Here is a 17,510-nt window from a genome sequence, read left to right on the forward strand (position 1 = left end):
GATATCGCCTCAAACCGTACATCTTGGCGCCTCACAGTTCGGCGGGCAGCAACCTCCTTTGAAGAAGACCGCAGAGCCCACCTCACTGACAAAAGACAAAGGAGGAAAAACCCAACAACCAATCCCAACCAACCAATTTTCCCCTGCAACCGCTGCAACCGTGTCTGCCTGTCCCGCATCGGACTTGTCAGCCACAAACGAGCCTGCAGCTGACGTGGACATTTACCCCTCCATAAATCTTCGTCCGCGAAGCCAAGCCAAAGAAGAAGAAGGCTTCAAAAGGCAAGACAAATTACCTGACACTGAAGCCATCTCCAGAGCAAGTCTACCATCAGTCAACACATTGCTGATGAGAGCACATATCCAGTGGGCAGGTCATGCCAATCGTATGCCGGATGAGCGCATACCCAAGCAGCTCCTTTTTGCGGAACTCTGCTGGTAGAGTTATGGAGGGAAGAAGAAGAGTTACAAAGACACATTAAAGGCCTCACTGAAGCCTGGTCTTATCCATATAGGCTGTCAACCTTATGAAGCAAGACACACTTCTGAAGCACCACCTAAGTACCATCTGCGCAAGTCCAGAGCCAACAGTGCAACAACTGCAGTGCCTACACATGTCTGTTCAACACATGCCAGGACATTCCATGCCCGAATTAGCTTGACCAGTCAATCTTCGGACACACCACATCCAATTTTAAAGTAACTAATGGCGTCGAGGTCTTCATTGACGACGATGGACAAATGACAAGTCTACATGTCTCAGACCTCAAATGCGATGTATAACCAAACGTATCTGCTCTCTCCCTCGCAGCATTCTGAAGTGACTGAATGCTCCATAATGCACTGATTCATTATTCTTTCTTCATCAAATGCAGGACCTTCGCATGCAGCCACAAAAGCTGTCCTTCTGCTTCCTCCATTGCCCTTGTCCAGGGACCAAATTATTGTTTCCATGCAAAGTATCAACTGACTTAAATCTACTACACCAATGGAGAGACCAAACATGGTCCAACACACAATGGAACACATCTACTCAGTCTGCAAAGATGGCCCCAGTTTCGTCCAATTATCTTGCACCAAATCCCTAACCTCCAGCATATTGTATTGTTCGAGTGAAATTCAATAATGAAAATCTCATCTTCTGACATCACATCATTAGCCATTTTGCACGTAGTATTTCTACCATTTTCTGTCTCCAGAGACCCTGCTTCCACAGCATTTTTCTTCAGAATTCCAGACGTTGGAGATGATCGTGTGCTTCCTGGTGATCACAGGTCATCTTCTCCGGGGACATGCTACCTCTGCCGACGTGTTCTAAGCCACTCTCTTTTACTGGAGGCCTGGCTCATCAGAAAGGCCCACTCCAACAGATGGCCTCTCCCTCTCTGATGGGTCAGTTATGTGACCAGTTAAAAAAATAAGAATTTGTACAAAATGTACATAATCAAAAATTTAAATTCATTTAAAATGTAAAATTGGCACTCGATTACTTAAAAGAAACTTTTAAAAACACTTAATTAACAAAATCAAATAAAGTGCCTAGATTGGCTTCCTCATGGGATCGTTTACCAGCAGACTTCACTGTTCCAGTGCAGCTGTGCCATGGATGGCATTCTGCTGAATAGAGGGTTGCACTAGAGCCTCTGCTTAGCTCTGTTTCAACAAAGATTGGAAGATGCAGACAGATGCCCTCATGTTGTTATATTTTTATAGAGTATTATGGCATAGAATGAAGAGATATTCTGGCCCAGCACATCTACGCTGGTTCGAAGAGCAATCCCCATCAAACCCATTCTTCTTGCAGCCTATTCTGATGGAGACAGAAAGTTGTGGACAGCTAAGGCACAGGGACACACCCTACGGCCCAGCAAGTCCATGCTAGCCATGAACAATATGTTTACAGCAATCCTCCTTCAACCCCATGATTTATTCTCCTCATATTCTCATTAACCCCACAAGATCCTAACATTTGCACTCACACTAAGACCAATTTACAGTTGTCAATTAATCTGTCAACCTGCACTTCTTTGCGTTGTGCAAGGACATCAGTCTACCTGGGGGGTGACTGATGGGGGTCACAGGGAGAAGAAAGAAAACTCCCACAGATGTTCTTGGTCTCTTTTCCTGCTTTTGCCTTTTCCTGCACTCATCTTTGATGACCTTTTCAATCTTTCCAATTCAACACAGTTTGCTTGTCTTGTTTTACTTATTAACAGAAGGAGCATTTTCATGATATATTTCCCATATATCTCTAGATATTATATAACATATTAATGTTCAATTACATTCACTCATTATGCAGTGAGACCTAGATAAAGTAAGGAAGGGGATAATAAGCAGACAGTAACATTCCCAACACAAAAACACAAGGTCCAACAAAAAAAAGACGCAAATGTTTAAAAGCAGCATCAGTGCTGATTCCCCAGACATTAGGGTTTGGGGGGGGGAATGGGTCAAAAGTCGATGAATGGGACTAGCTCAGATTAACATAGAGAAGTTGGGCCTAAGGGCCTGTTTTGGTGCTGTATAACTCTGAATCGATTACTCTATTACTAGCATTCAGTGACTACAGCGAGTACCATTTCCAAAATGTCTTGCAGTTTCAAATAACTGACAGCACCTTGGACAACTCTGATCGCCAAGAACAACAAAGGCAACAGATATATAGGAACATTATAGTCACTAGGTTTCACCTGTGGGACACATACTGGTCCGAATTGGAAATACATTCTTCTTCCTTTATTGTCTTGTAACCTCACTCCCCTCCAGCAGAAGCACCACTGTTCAAGAAGGTGGCTCATCTCAATCTTCTCAAAAGATTGTAAATGAAAGCTGGTCTGACTGGTGACATTCACATCGTGAACAAGAATAGGTTAAAAAAAACACAAAAACTCGAAAGCTCTTATAACTGTGATTAGACAACTTATGTCTGCATAAAAAAAACAGAATTTGCCTGAACCCTTTTGATCACGTGCCCACACAGTAACACCAGCTGCACTCTCTTACAGATATTCCCTACGTCCCCTCATTCCAAACTCCAAATGCCTCTTGGCTGATTTAAATTTTTACCCCAGGTTCTCTCTCCAAAAGGTTATTGCAAATATTAGTCGCTCTTCTCATGAAGGAACAGTGGGATGCCTTTAAAATTGATAACTTCAATCTGTCTATTGCTGCAGAGTACAAAGCATCACGTCTCCTTCCCCCCCACCCCCCACCCTCCGCAATCCTCTGATTTTCTCACACCACTACCCGATTCTCCACCTTGCATTGTATCTAATGCATGTCAAATTCTCTATGGGACACGGCAATCAACGAATTATAGCTATGCACATCCCGATTTCTACTGGAAGCAATTATTTTCTCCAGTGTATTGAATTAATTGGTTTTTTGTTTGTAACTTCTCTCCCACTCTTCATACACCCCCACACCATGCAACAATCCCCAGAAGACAGCAGTTCTCAAGCTTTTCTGGCTTGTGCCTATGTTGGCCAAATACCGGTAGAGCATCCTGTTCTGCTTCCTTTCCTGAGGAGGACCTCAACTGAATGATGCTAGAAATCAGGAATGTACAATGAAAAATTGTCAGAACAAATTGGTATCTGACCACTACTTTAGATATTAGTTCATAGTACATACACAAAAAGAATTAATAGGCTGCAAATTGATTGATGTGCTCAATAAAGAATGAGTCAGACGACAGAAGGGAGATGGCAGGATGTCAACCTCTATCATTAACAGTAAATCTCAGGAGCTGGTCATTGACTTCCAGAAGAAAGGTGGAGCCCACTCGTCTGTCCACTTCAACAGCACTGAGGTGGAGACAGAAGACTACTTTAAGTTCTTGGGACTAAATATCTCTAAAGCCATGTTGCTAGCCCCAGCACATTGATGAGCTGAACGAGTGAGGTGAAAAATATTGTGAAATATGCCAGAGTAACAACCTGGGTCTGAATATGGACAAGATGAAGAAGATGATCTATGGACTTCAGGAGGACCAGGAACAGCCACCCTCCACTACACATCAACAAGTCTCTAGTGGAGAGTGGAGAGCAGCAAGTTCCTTGGAGTTCAATTAATTAGTGACCTTTCATTGACACTCAACAACAATGACTGCACTTCCTGAGAAGATGCAACTGAGCAAGGCTACCGGCCATCATTAGATCAACCATCTATAGGAGCTCAATTGAGATTGTCCTGGACGGCTGCGTCACAGTGTGGCACGGTTGCTGCAGAGAAATGGATCGGCGGTAAATCCACAGGACTCTAAGAGTGGCAGAGAGAATCACTGGAGTCTCCCTCCACCCACCAACTAATCTAAATCTAGTGGGATTGTTGTCTAAAGAGAACTCCTTCCTCCCAGCACACTGATTCTTTCATCTGCTCCCAGCAGGGAAGAGATATAGGAGTAGCCAGTACCACCAGGCTGAGGAACAGCTTCTTTCCATGGGCAGTGAGGATACTGAACAACCAAAGGAACGACTCACACTCACCACCCAAGACTCTCATATTCATGAAACAATATTTTTTTTATATAAAACTTGTCTTTCATTTGTATTATTTGATCTGCACGTGTATTATGTCTGGTTGTATATCTGTATGTTTTGCACCAAGGATCAGAGAACACGATTTTTCGTGTTGTACTTGTACAATCAGATCACAATAAACTTGATTTGATGGTGCCTCTCCTTCCTCAGAAGCTGGGGAAATTTATCTCTCTGTAAGTTCAACAGACGTATCATTGAAACTATGTTGACAGGATCCATCACTGGATGGTATGGGACTGCTCCACCCAAGAACGGAAGAAACTGTAGACAGTTATGAACCTGGCTCAGGCCATCAGTCCCCTCCATTGACACCTCACTCCCTCTGAAAAACAACCATTATATTCAAAAATTCATCCCACCCCAGGCCACATTCTCTTTCCCTCCTCCACACCAAGTGTGAGATCAAGCACCTCCAGCTTCAAGGACAGTTTCTCTTCTGCTTTCTTGAACAGACCTCACACCAGAAAAAAAAAATAATGCTCTCTTTGCTCTGTCCTAACTGGAAGCTTTCAGCATCTCTGAGCTCTGCACTGGCTGACAAATGAAATTTCTCACTCGAGCTTGAACTTTGTTGAAATTCAATTTTGTTCTTTTTTTTGTGAAAAGAAATTTTTTTGTGAAATTTACTGTCTTTTCCCAATTCCTCTGAACTGAGGAGACCACAACATGGACGATCTGGGACCAGAAAGATAAAGACTGCAGATCTCTAAAAAATGGATCTTTGTGACAATCTAACAGTCTCCACTTATCATTGCTGAAACTATTTTTTTTAAATTGCAGCTTCATTTCATTGGATTAATCTGTGCAGTTACTTCAGTAGAAAATGGTGAACCAATGTCTGCTGCAAAAAACCTTCTGCTCAACAGAGATAGAATACCTGATGGTGAAATAGAAACTCTTACATTGGGCACTCTCCAACCGGATGGCATTGATATATTCTTCTCTAGCTTTAATTAAATGTCATCCCACCCCACCCCCCCATTCCCCGACCTAACTTTCCCCTCCAACTCTGTATCTCCCTTCCGTTTCCTTTTCCACAAACATGACAAATTCTTATCTCACCTCTTATCATATCCAATTATCAAGTTTTGTTCATCTGGATTTCTCTCCTAAGCCAGCATTATCTGAATTCTGAGACTGAGATTTCCTGCTTCAGGCTAATTCTGTTTGTTCCTTGAAGAAGAAGAAGTATTAGCTTGTCTACTATGGACACTGAAAAGACCGGCTGAGCTCCTCCAGCATTTCAGTGTATTTCAACTACAATCACAGCATCTGCAGACTTGTATGTTTCACTCAGGCTCAGATAGGAAATTCTCAGCCATGCTGATTGCCACAATTTTCATTCCATCTTTGGTAAATGATGATGAGGCAATAAAGGAGCTTTATGGTGCCACCTGCGAAGCCCAAATGTTTCAGCCCTTATTTATATATATATAAATTTATCTATCCATCTATCTATTTATTTATTTATTCATCTATTTATCCATCTATCTATTTATTTATTATCTGTCCATCTATCTATTTATTTATTTATCTATCTATCCATCTATCGATTTATTTATTTATTCATCTATTTATCCATCTATCTATCTATCCATCTATCTATTTATTTATTTATCTATTTATTTATTTATTCATCTATTTTTATTTATATTCATGCGCACACATGTGTATGTGTATATATATATATATATATATATATATATACACATAAAGTCAACTCAACTTTATTTATCGTTCATACCATGCTCACACAGTAGGACAAGATAGTTTTTTCTCCAGGACCACAGAGCATATTTACATAGATGCAAGTTAGGAAACCAGTTAACACATTAAAATACTGTTGTGGCCCACATTTGCGGAGATCGGGCCAGCACATCGCATGGCAGCAGATGCGGACAGAGATCGCTAAAGTGACTCCCAGGACAACGGACCGGCAAGGGTAGAAGTTGGGGCAGTATCAGACCAACAGCCCTAAAATGGTCAAGCTGCCCAGCCAACTCATCAGAAACAGACTGGGGAAGAAGGACATTCATATGCAGGGATGTTCCCGCCCTCTATTGTTATTCATATGGTTAACTCAATCAATCAGCAAAAACGGCGGGAACTTGAACAGTATAAAAGCTGCCTTTCCAGCCCGAATAGTGGTTGGCTATAATTGGTGACCTTGACGGGTTTAGATGACATCTAAACCCAGCGATAGATAGTGAAGTAGCAGTCAGTGCAGTCGGCCTGAAGCTCCCGACCTTCTGGACATTTCGACCTGGCATGTGTTTAACCAGGCTAAGGCTCAGTTCCAGATTTGGGGCATCACAGCAGAGACCACACAGTACTAACATGTGGTCAGTGCCCTGGATCTGCAGACTGCAGACAGAGTGGCCAACTTTATCCACTGGCCACCATCGAAAGGCACTTACACTGCCTTCAAAGAGTTATTAACCGAGATATTTGGACTCTCGCGGCGAGAGCAAGGAGCACGTTTTCTCCATCTGGATGGGCTTGGAGACAGATCCCCATTGGCACTAATCAACGGGACACTGGCCTTCCTGGGAGATGAGCAGTCTGGCATCATGTTCGAGCAGGCGTTCCTGGAACAGATGCCTGAAGACATCCAACTGCTCCTGGTGGATGCAGATTTCACTGACCTCCGGAAAGTGGCAGCATGGGGAGACATTCTGTGGAAACAGAAATGCTCGGCTACCATGGGGCTGTTAAAGAAGTCCTGCAATCAGACCAGAGCAGTTCCAAGCAAGAAACAGCAGATGAGAGGCAGGAGTGGGTCCAGCGACAAATGGTGCTTCTACCACTGGAGATGGGGCACCGAGGCTCGCCGATCCCAGTCCCCCTGCAAGTTCAGGGAAATGACAAGGCCAAGCCATTGCTGATGGTCATGATGGCTGACCACCAAGAGAGCCTCCTTTGCGTCTGGGACCGCCTGTGTGCAGGGTGGAAGGAGCAGAGGTCAGCGTGATAACCCCAGCAGATTTGGACACTAGGCACAGGTTAGCGGGAGGCACGTTGAGGGCTGCCAACAACAGGACCTATGGCACTTGTAGGGCCGAGCTGCAATTCGGAGGCAGACACTTCTTGTGGGAGTTCATGCTGGCCACAGTGGAACAACTCCTCCTTGGAGGGGTTTCCTGCGAGCCAACAGCCTCCGAGTGGAACTGAAGGGTAAGCGACACGTCTACACCAAGACCTACCAGACTGAGGGGCGCTAGGTTTCCGGCAATACACCTGGACTCCGTCCACAGTTCGGAGGATGAGTTCTCCAAGGAGCTAGTGGGATTCCAGCAATCCTTTCCCCTCAGTTCACAGTGGAGATGCTTCGACACGGCATCAGACATCACATCCTGACCAAAGGCCCATCTCTCCATGAAAGGGCGATGACTTCCCCCAGACGAAGCCACCACCCCGGACCATTACCCTGTGCCACACAGCCAGGATTTTGTGGCAAACTTGCATGAGGAAACAGTATTCTCAAAAGTGGACCTCATGCGAGGATATCACCAGATCACGGTGCATCCTGATGACATCCCTAAGATGGCCATCACTCCACTTGGGCTGTTCGAGTTCCTGGGAATGCCACTCAGGCTCAAAAATGCAGCACAGACATTGCAGCGACTGATGGACGTAGTGGGCCGAGACCTGGACGTTACTTTCATGGTAACAAGAACACCTTCAGCACCTCCGAAATCTCTGTAGTCATCTGCCAGGAGTTTGGCCTCATCATCAAACTGGCCAAATGCCAGTTTGGCCTGAACACCATCGATTTCCTGGGCCACAGGATTACAAAGGACGGGGCCACACCACTGCCCGAAAAGGTAGAGGCCATCCGCAGCTTCCCAAAGCCCAGTACAACCAAAGGTCTGCAAGAGTTTGTAGAGATGACAAACTTTTATCTCAGGTTTATCCCAGCTGCTGCTCGAGTAATGCGCCCTCTTTTTATGCGCCCTCTTTTTATCCTGATGTCCGGCAAGGAGAAGGACCTGACCTGGGATGTGAATCTGCATGTGCATTTGTAGAAACCAAAGAAGCCCTGGCCAAAGCTGCACGCCTGACCCATCTCAGACCAGATGCACCATGGCCCTCACAGTTGATGCCTCAGGAACAGCAATTGGTGGAGTCCTGGAGCAGCAGATGGAAGGAAGTTGGAACCCACTACCTTTTTTCACCAAACATCTGCGGCCCCCTGAACGAAAGTACAGTGCATTCAATAGAGAGCTGCTGGCACTGTACTTAGCCATCTGTCACTTCTGATATTTTCTTGAGGGAAGGGCTTTCATGGAACACAAACCACTGACTTTCACCCTGGCTAAGATCTCCAATCCCTGGTTAGACCTCCAACAGAGACACTTGTCTTACATCTCGGAGTACACCACCAATGTCCAGCACATCTCAGGCAAAGACAACGTGATTGCAGACGCCTTGTCAAGACACACCATCCACTCCCTGGTCAACAGTCTGGACTTCACAGCACTGGTAGAGGCACAGCAGCAAGATGACGAGATCCCGCAGTACAGGACTGCTGTCACAGGCCTTCAGCTTCAGGACATTCCCATCGGCACAGGTACTACCACCCACCTGTGTGAGGTGGCCACCGGACAGGTTCGACCTATTGTCCCAACAGCATGGAGGCGACGAGTTTTTGACTCCATTCATGGGCTGGCACACCCATCCATCAGGACTACGGTCCAGCTGGTAGATGGCAAGTACGTGTGGCATGAATTGCAGAAACAAATCCGGAAGTAGGCCAAGGCCTGTATGCAGTGCCAAACAGCCACGACACACCAAGGTCCCCCCATAGCCTTTTGAGCCAAAGGAATGCAGGTTTCACCACATTCACGTGGGCATAGTGGGACCCTTGCCAGTCTCTCAGGATTTCCATTACCTGTTCAGTGGTCAACTACTTCACCCGGTGAGCAGAAGCAATTCTCCTGCCCAACACAGCCACCAGGTCCTGTGCCAAAGCACTCCTTTTATCCTGGATTGCAAGATTCGGACCACCACAGCACATCACTTCTGACCAAGGAGCACAGTTCACTTCCAGTTTGTGGACCGACATTGCCAACCTGTGGGACGCTCAGCTACACCATATGATGGCATACCACCCGCAAACCATCATCATGGTGGAGTGTTTCCACAGGCACCTCAAGACGGCCCTCATGACCAGTCTCAAGGGCTCCAACTGGGTGGACGAGCTACCATGGGCACTAATGGGCATCCAAACAGTGCCGAAAGGAGAACTCCACGGATCCTCCGCTGAACTCGTCTATGGAGCCCCACTCATGTTTCCCAGGGATTTCGTTTCACAGGCCAGAGGACAGCAGGAGGAGACAACCACCTTCCTAGACAGGCTGTGCGAAAAGTTTGGTAACCTGTCTCTGATCCCACCCACCAGACACAGACAAGCCAAGTCCAACATCCCCAAAGAACTCAAGGTCTGTGATTACGTGTTTGTATACTACAGAGGACCCTACCATTCACCACTGCAGAAGCCATACAAAGGTCCCTTTCAAGTCATCCGGAGCTGGACATCAGTGGTAAACCAAAGGTCTTCACTTCAGATAAACTCAAGCCTCCCGACACAGACCCAGCAGAACCTGTGGAGACACCAACACCTCGACGTAGAGGCAGACCACAAAAGTTTTTGGGGACTATACCTATGGACACTATAGATTGTAACGCCTGTTCTGTTGGTGGGGGGGGATCATGTGGCGGTCCGCAATTGCGGAAATTGGGCCGGCACATTGAGCAACAGCAGATGCGGACAGAGATTACTAAAGCAACTCCCAGGACACCGAACTGGCGGTGGTAGAAGCCTTAAAATGGCATTGGTCAAGCTGCCCAGCTAACTTATCAGAAAATGTCTGGGGAAGAAGGGGATTCATATGTAGGGATGTTCCCGCCTTCTATTGTTATTCATATGGGTGACTCAGCCAATCAGCAAAAACGGCGGGAACTTGAACAGTATAAAAGCAGCCTTTCCAGCCCTAATAAAGAAGTGAGTTTAACCTGCCACACTGTGTGTGTGTGTGTGTGTGTGTGTGTGTGTGTGTGTGTGTGTGTGTGTGTTTCTTTGTAGCGGTCGGCTACAGTACTAAAATATATATATCTTAAAAGTCCATGGTACGCTATCCATATCTGTACTGGAAGTTCGGTACCTCCTGTCAGATGAGGGGTGTGTGGAGTCTTTCACAATGTTTATTGCTTTCCACCTGCATCGAGTGTAGTAGATGTCCTCCATGCTAGGAAGAGGTTCCCCAATTATTTTTTCTGCTGAATTCACTATCCTCTGCAAGGTCTTGCGGTCCGAGATGGTACAGCTTCCAAATCAGGCAGTGATGCAGTTGCATCTGTGGAATGTAGTGAGGACGGAGGGTGGGAGATGGACTTTGCTCAGACTTCACAGGAAGTAAAGGCGCTGCTGGGATATCTTGGCTATGGAGCTGGTGTTAAGGGTCCAGGTGAGATTCTCCGCCAAGTGCACGCCGAGCAACTTGATACCTTTGACGACCTCAGTGGTGGAGCCGTCAATGGTCGGGGGTGTGTGATCCCCCTGGGCCCTCCTGAAGTTGACAACCATCTCTTTTGTTTTTTTTAAACATTCAGATACAGGTTGTTGAATCTGCACCAGTTCGTTAGTGTCTGCTCTTCGTCTCTGCATGCTGCCTCCTCATTCTTACTGATCAGGCCCACCACTATTGTATCGTCACCAAACTTGATGAACGTGTTTGGCTGCACAATCCTGAGTCAGCTGAGTAAACAATAGTGGACTAAGCACTGCTGCCCTGGGAGGCCCCCGTGCTCAATGTGATGGTCTTGGAGGTGGTGTTCCAATCCAGTGCGCCTGAGGTCTCCCCGTCAGGATGTCAAGAATCCAATTGCAGAGGGAGGTGCTTAGACCCAGCAGGCTCAGCTTCCTTATCAGGTATGATTGTGTTGAATGCCAAATTGAAGTCAATAAACAGTATTTGAATATATGAGTCTTCACTTTTCAGATGGGTGAGGGTTAGATGTGGAAGGATGTCAATAGCATCATCTGTAGAGCGATTGAATCTATATGTGAACTTCAGGGGTCCAGTGAGGGGGCTGCAGGTGCTTGATGTGCGCCATGATAAGCATCTCAAAGCTCTTCATATATGGGTGGGTGGGTGTGTGTGTAATATCTGTATATGTATTTACACTTTTCTGTGAACATTTTTTCACCAGGTTGTACCGGTACAATCTGATGACAAATAAACTTGAACAAACTTAAATGTCCAAATTGAATTCCATCCATATCTCAGGACTAAACTCCAGAATTCTGACTGTAGTTACTGCCTTTCCAGGCCAATATTTGTTTGTTTGAAATCTCAGATTGCATGCAAGTGCACTCACATGCACCCAAGTGGCAGAGTTGTCTGTGGTGGCGTTTGCAAACTGCAAATGTTTCAAACAATATCATTTGTGTTATTGGAAGATTACTTTACCATTCTGACCCAACAAAACAGCATGAATTTTTGGAGAAATTTAAGAAAAGGAAATAAACATAAGCTGGTAGCAAAATAGGAGCCTACAAATAAAGTAATAGAGAATGACAAACAATTTCAGAAGGTCACAAGTATCATTCAATTGTATTCTACTATTACATGATCTAAAGACTGCTGATCAATGCAGTACTTTTCAATCAAAGATTTAGTTAAGTCTACTAACGAACATAATGCATGTGTGGGCTGCGGGGGTGGTAATGTTCCACAGGTACTTTCACACATTGCAGTCAGTGCTCCACAAGCTTTAAACCCCAAGCCACAAGACACAGCCATCTTCTAAAGTATTTCCCAAGTCCAGGGTAAGAGAAAGAGGTGCAGCAAACCCATGTTCTGACTTCTGCATTTAAACCTGACAAAACACACTGTGTTTGTTGGAAACTTCGCCATCTAATTTAGAAAAGTCTTTTTTCAGAATCTAAGACATATGTGATATGAATAGACTGGCGGTTGAGTCTAAATAAACCACATTGTCAATTCCGTCAATCTTCATAGCTCCGATAACTGAACAATAATTTCTGTTGTGAACCAAATAACATCCACCATCATCAGTCTTTAGTCCAGTAAAACACAAACATTTGCAGACACCTTTGATGAAGTAAAAACACAATGCTGGAGAAACTCAGGCGGTCAAACAGTGTACTTTATACAGCAAAGATAAAAATACAAAACCAGTCTTTACTATACTCTTAGCTGAGGAATTGAATATAGATGTTACAATCATTCACATTCTCAAAGAAATGTGAAAACCTGCCTATCGCAGGTTTGTGCTTTGTCAAAAGCTTGTGCCACTTTGCTGACCTTCCAACTAAACTGCTTCCTTTTAAAATAATCCAATCTTCCTATTAGAACCATAGAACACTCCAGCACAAAAACAGGCCCCATCGGCCCTTCTAGTCTTGGCCAAATCATCCCTTCTGCCTAGTCACACTGAACTGCATTGAGACCTCCATACCTCTCTCATCCATGTACCTGTCCAAATTCCTCTTAAATGTTAAAATTGAGCCCGCATTCACCACTTCAGCTGGCAGCTCATTCCATACTCCCACCACTCTCTGTGTGAAGAAGTTCCCACTCACATTCACCCTAAGCTTTTCTCCTTTTACTCTTAACTTATGTCTGTAGAGCGCGTCGAATGAATCAAAGGCTTGTTGATCCAAACCAAGGCTTTTATTAACTAGAAGACTAGAGCGTATCACAGCGTAGGTCAACCAGTCCAGAATGACCTGGTCTGGCTAGGAAAAACCCTTTAAGACCTGCCAGTAGGCTCTCAGCCAATCACAGTCATCCTACACTACAATCTGTACATATACACATTGGTGATAGAATCTGTACTTCACAATGTCCTCTGGTTTGTATCTCACCTACCCTCAGTGGAAAAAGCCTACCTCCATTTACTCTGTCTATCCCCCTCATAATTTTAAATACCTCGATCAAATCTCCTCTCATTCTTCTATACACAAAGGAATAATGCCCTACCCTGTTTAACCTTTTCCTGTAACTCTGTTTCTCAAGACAACAACTTCAGGAAAGAGAGACATACAGCACAAAAAATAGGACCTTTATCTCACTGTTCACACCAACCATCAAACACCCATTTACAAAAATCCTATTCAATTCTCTCCATATTCCCATCAACACCTACCAATTTCTGCTATCCCCTGACATGCTAGGGGCAACTTATAGAAGCCAGTTGGAGGTAAACAAGAAAAATTCCAGATGCTGAGATTGAGGGCTCAGGCCCAAAACATTTTTACTTTCCATGCATGCTGCATGTCCTGTTGAGTTTCTCCAGCACTTCTGTGTTTACAATAGCCAGTTAGAATAGGAGAGGAGGGAAGAAAGGGAAGGGGATGAGCATAGGGCGACAGCATCATAACTCAATGCCTTTTTGACCACCTTGGTCCAGTCCCTTCCACCAACATTTGGGATTCTTCACATGGTCTCCATCACTTTGATAACTTCCAGTTTTCACCATGGATGTCCAGCCCCATTATATTTCCATCCCCCATGAAGAAAGTCTCAAGGCTCTCCATTATTCCTTAATGAGACCTTATCAGCCCCCTTCCATCTCCAACCTCCTCCACCTGGCAGAACCTCAATAACCTCCTTTGTCTCATCACACTTTCTCCAAGTCAATGGACGAAGGGTGTCCTTTTTGTTTGATCTGTGAGGCAATCCATGCTGAAAGCCTAAACAAGCAAGGATCCTCAACTATGCCTCCGTTACATTGACAACTACATTGGCGTTGCCTCCTGTACCTGCGATGAGCTCATCAACTATTTCCACTCTGCTACCAACTCCCACCCTGACCTTAAATTCACTCATTTCATCTCTGGCAACTCTCTCCCTTTCTTGATCTCTTTGCCTCCATTTCAGGAGTCAAACTATCTACAGACATCTTCCATAAACCCACAAACTCCCAAAGTTACTTTGACTACATCTCTTCACATTATGTATCCTGTAAGGACTTTATTCCTTTCTCTCCATTCCTCCATCTCTGCAGCATCTGCTCCCAGGATGAGGCCTTCCATTCCAGACACAAGATTTCCTCCTTCTTCAAATAACTTAGCTTTCCCTCTACTATCATCAACTCATCACCTCCCCGAATTCCTGCAAAACTGACGTGGCATCTTCCCCCATCCAATTGCAACAAGGACAAAGTTCCCATCCTTCCCACCTACCACATCACCGCGTGCAACAGATTATTGTCTGCAATTTCCACTACCTACAATAGAATCCCACCACCAGATACATCTTCCCCTCCCCACCTCTCTCTGCTTTCTGTAGGGATCACTTCTTCAATGATTCCCTTCTCCACTCTACCCTTCCCATAAATTACCCCCATTGCATTTACCCATGTGACTGCTAGAAGTGCTACACTTGCACTGACATCTCCTCCCTCATCACTATTTGAGGCCCCAAACAGTCCTTCCAACTGAAGCAACAATTCACCCGTGAATCTGTAATTTACTGCATCCAGTATTCCCAAAGTAGCCTTCTCTGAATCAAGGAGACTGGATACAGACTGGGAGACCTTTGCACTCTCTGCTGTAACAGCAGGGACTCAGTGGCTAACTACTTTGAATCCACATACCATTGCCATACTGGCATGAATGTCCATGGCCTTATGCACTGCCAAATTGAACCACCCACAAATTGGAGGAAAAACACCATGTATTCTGTTTTTGGTAGTCTCCAACCAGTTGGCACCAATATTGATTTCTCCAATTTCTGTTAACCCCTTGCTTCAGTCTCTCTCTTTCCCTACCCTATGGTCTCCTTCCTCCATCTCCCTTATTTTTCTCCTATCAGAAAGTTACCGTCCTTTGCCCTTTCCCCATCATTTCTCAGTTTCTTCCCTCCCACCTGCATCCACCTATGGTCTCTTGTATTTTAGCCTCTGCTCACCCACTTCTTCCATCCTTCTCTCCCCTCCTCCTCCCCCTTACCTACCATTTTATTCAAGCGTCTGCCTGATTTCCCACATTCCTGATTAAGGGCTCTGCATAATCTGCTGAGCTTCTCCAGCCCACCTTTCTGTGCTCTTTGCCTTCAAGCACATGCACATCTGGCCATCATGAGGCCTTGCTCAGCAATAATATTCGTACAGTTGAATTGACTCCCAGTATTCATTATCTAGGCACACTCTTGGGCAAGATATCAAAGGATTGTTTTCTTTTTGTGCAGAACTTTGCACCTCTCTCCCTTGAGAAACAGTGAAATATAACTTGCATAATAAAGATAAGGATTTTTAGAGATTTGAATTGGTCATATTTTTGTTCACATTATTGCTTGATTTATGTTATCAAAATAAAAACTTGCAAATGTTGGCACAGCACAATGATTAGATAAAGGATGACTTGATTTCTTGAATTGTTCAGGCAGAGCAGCACCAGGTAGATTACATGTACATCATGGTAACAGGCCCACGAGTCGTGCCACCCAATTTACACCCAATTTACCAACACCCCCGGTACATTTCGGACAATGGGCGGAAACTGGAGCCTCTGGGGAAAACCCACACAGACACGAGGAGAATGTAGAAACACCTTACAGACGGCACGGGATTTGAACTCGGGACCTGATCGCTGGAGCTGTAAAGGCATTGCGCTAACCACTACACCAACCATGTCACCCTCTGACTATGTTTTAATGGAACCACAAGCAGACAATTCAGCATTCCTAGCATTCTATTCCACTTGTACCATAACTCCTTTTCTCCTTACCTAAGAAAATTATTGGCTTTAACATGAACTATCCCAATTGACCCAGCTTTCATAGCTTCTTGAAGACAAAGTTTGGATTGTCACACCCTTTGTGTAAGAAGTTGCCTCACTAATATTTTTTAGACTGCAATGCCAGGAAAAATCGCTGAAAAAATTAACATAACTACTGTCCATGTGGTCGTTCACACTAGGCACCTTTTTAGACTGCAACGACGTGAGTGCACCAGTCCAGATGGTTGGACGTGCAGTAGAGTGGATGACCATCAATGAATTTTTCTGCAAGATAAATTGAGGTGCAGGAATTGACTCAAAATTCCTCCACATTCCTTTTCAGACTGCCTGTGGAGCGGGAAAATTCCTTGATTATGCCATTACATGGCTGCAGTCTAAAAATCATAATTAACTTCTTTAATAAATGATCTTGCTCAATTTTGTTATCTTATTTGTCAACTGGAAAGTTTGCCAATCAAGGTACTCAGAATTAAACAGAACTCGGTGTTGCTTACCTTAATTAGCGCAAGACAAAACTTATAATTTATAAATTTTCTGCTGGGAAGTCCTTCAGGGCTCTTCTGATTAACCACTGAAGCATTGGCAGAACCTTCATTTATACATGTGAATCGGGTTTCTTTCAAAACAATTCTCAAAATGCAATTTGTGTAAAAAAAATTGCCTAAATGTCTAACACACATGATTTAAAAACTTCTATCTTTTTCTCTTGTAATTTTGGATGTTACTTAAAAACAGTGAATGTAGAATTAAGTAAAATTGTTGATGATATATTATTGATAGTTGCCCGAATGTTTTGCAAAAATCTCACTCTAAATTTGCATTTGAGGGAAACACTATTTCTTATAGGGATAATGTAATTTTTTGAAGAGACAATAATTTGCTGTCTTCGTATTATTTTATTTTTAATTATTTGTGAATTTGGGTACCATTATCAAAGTGAAAATTTACTACCTGCCTTGTCTATCCTTGAGAGGTGGTGGGTCATTGTTATTTTGAACAACGGCAATCATCCTGAAGAAGTCATATACATTGTGCTGTTAAGTGGAGAATTATTGGATGTAGATGCAAGTTCATTATCTAACTATAGATACACAGCCAGTTGAAACAGTGATTCACTAGATCATAATGTGCATGCGCGTGCACACACACTCTCTCTCACACACACACACACACAAACACAGACACACACACAGACA

Source organism: Narcine bancroftii, chromosome 1 (assembly GCF_036971445.1).
Source record: "Narcine bancroftii isolate sNarBan1 chromosome 1, sNarBan1.hap1, whole genome shotgun sequence".
Classification (NCBI taxonomy): domain Eukaryota; kingdom Metazoa; phylum Chordata; class Chondrichthyes; order Torpediniformes; family Narcinidae; genus Narcine; species Narcine bancroftii.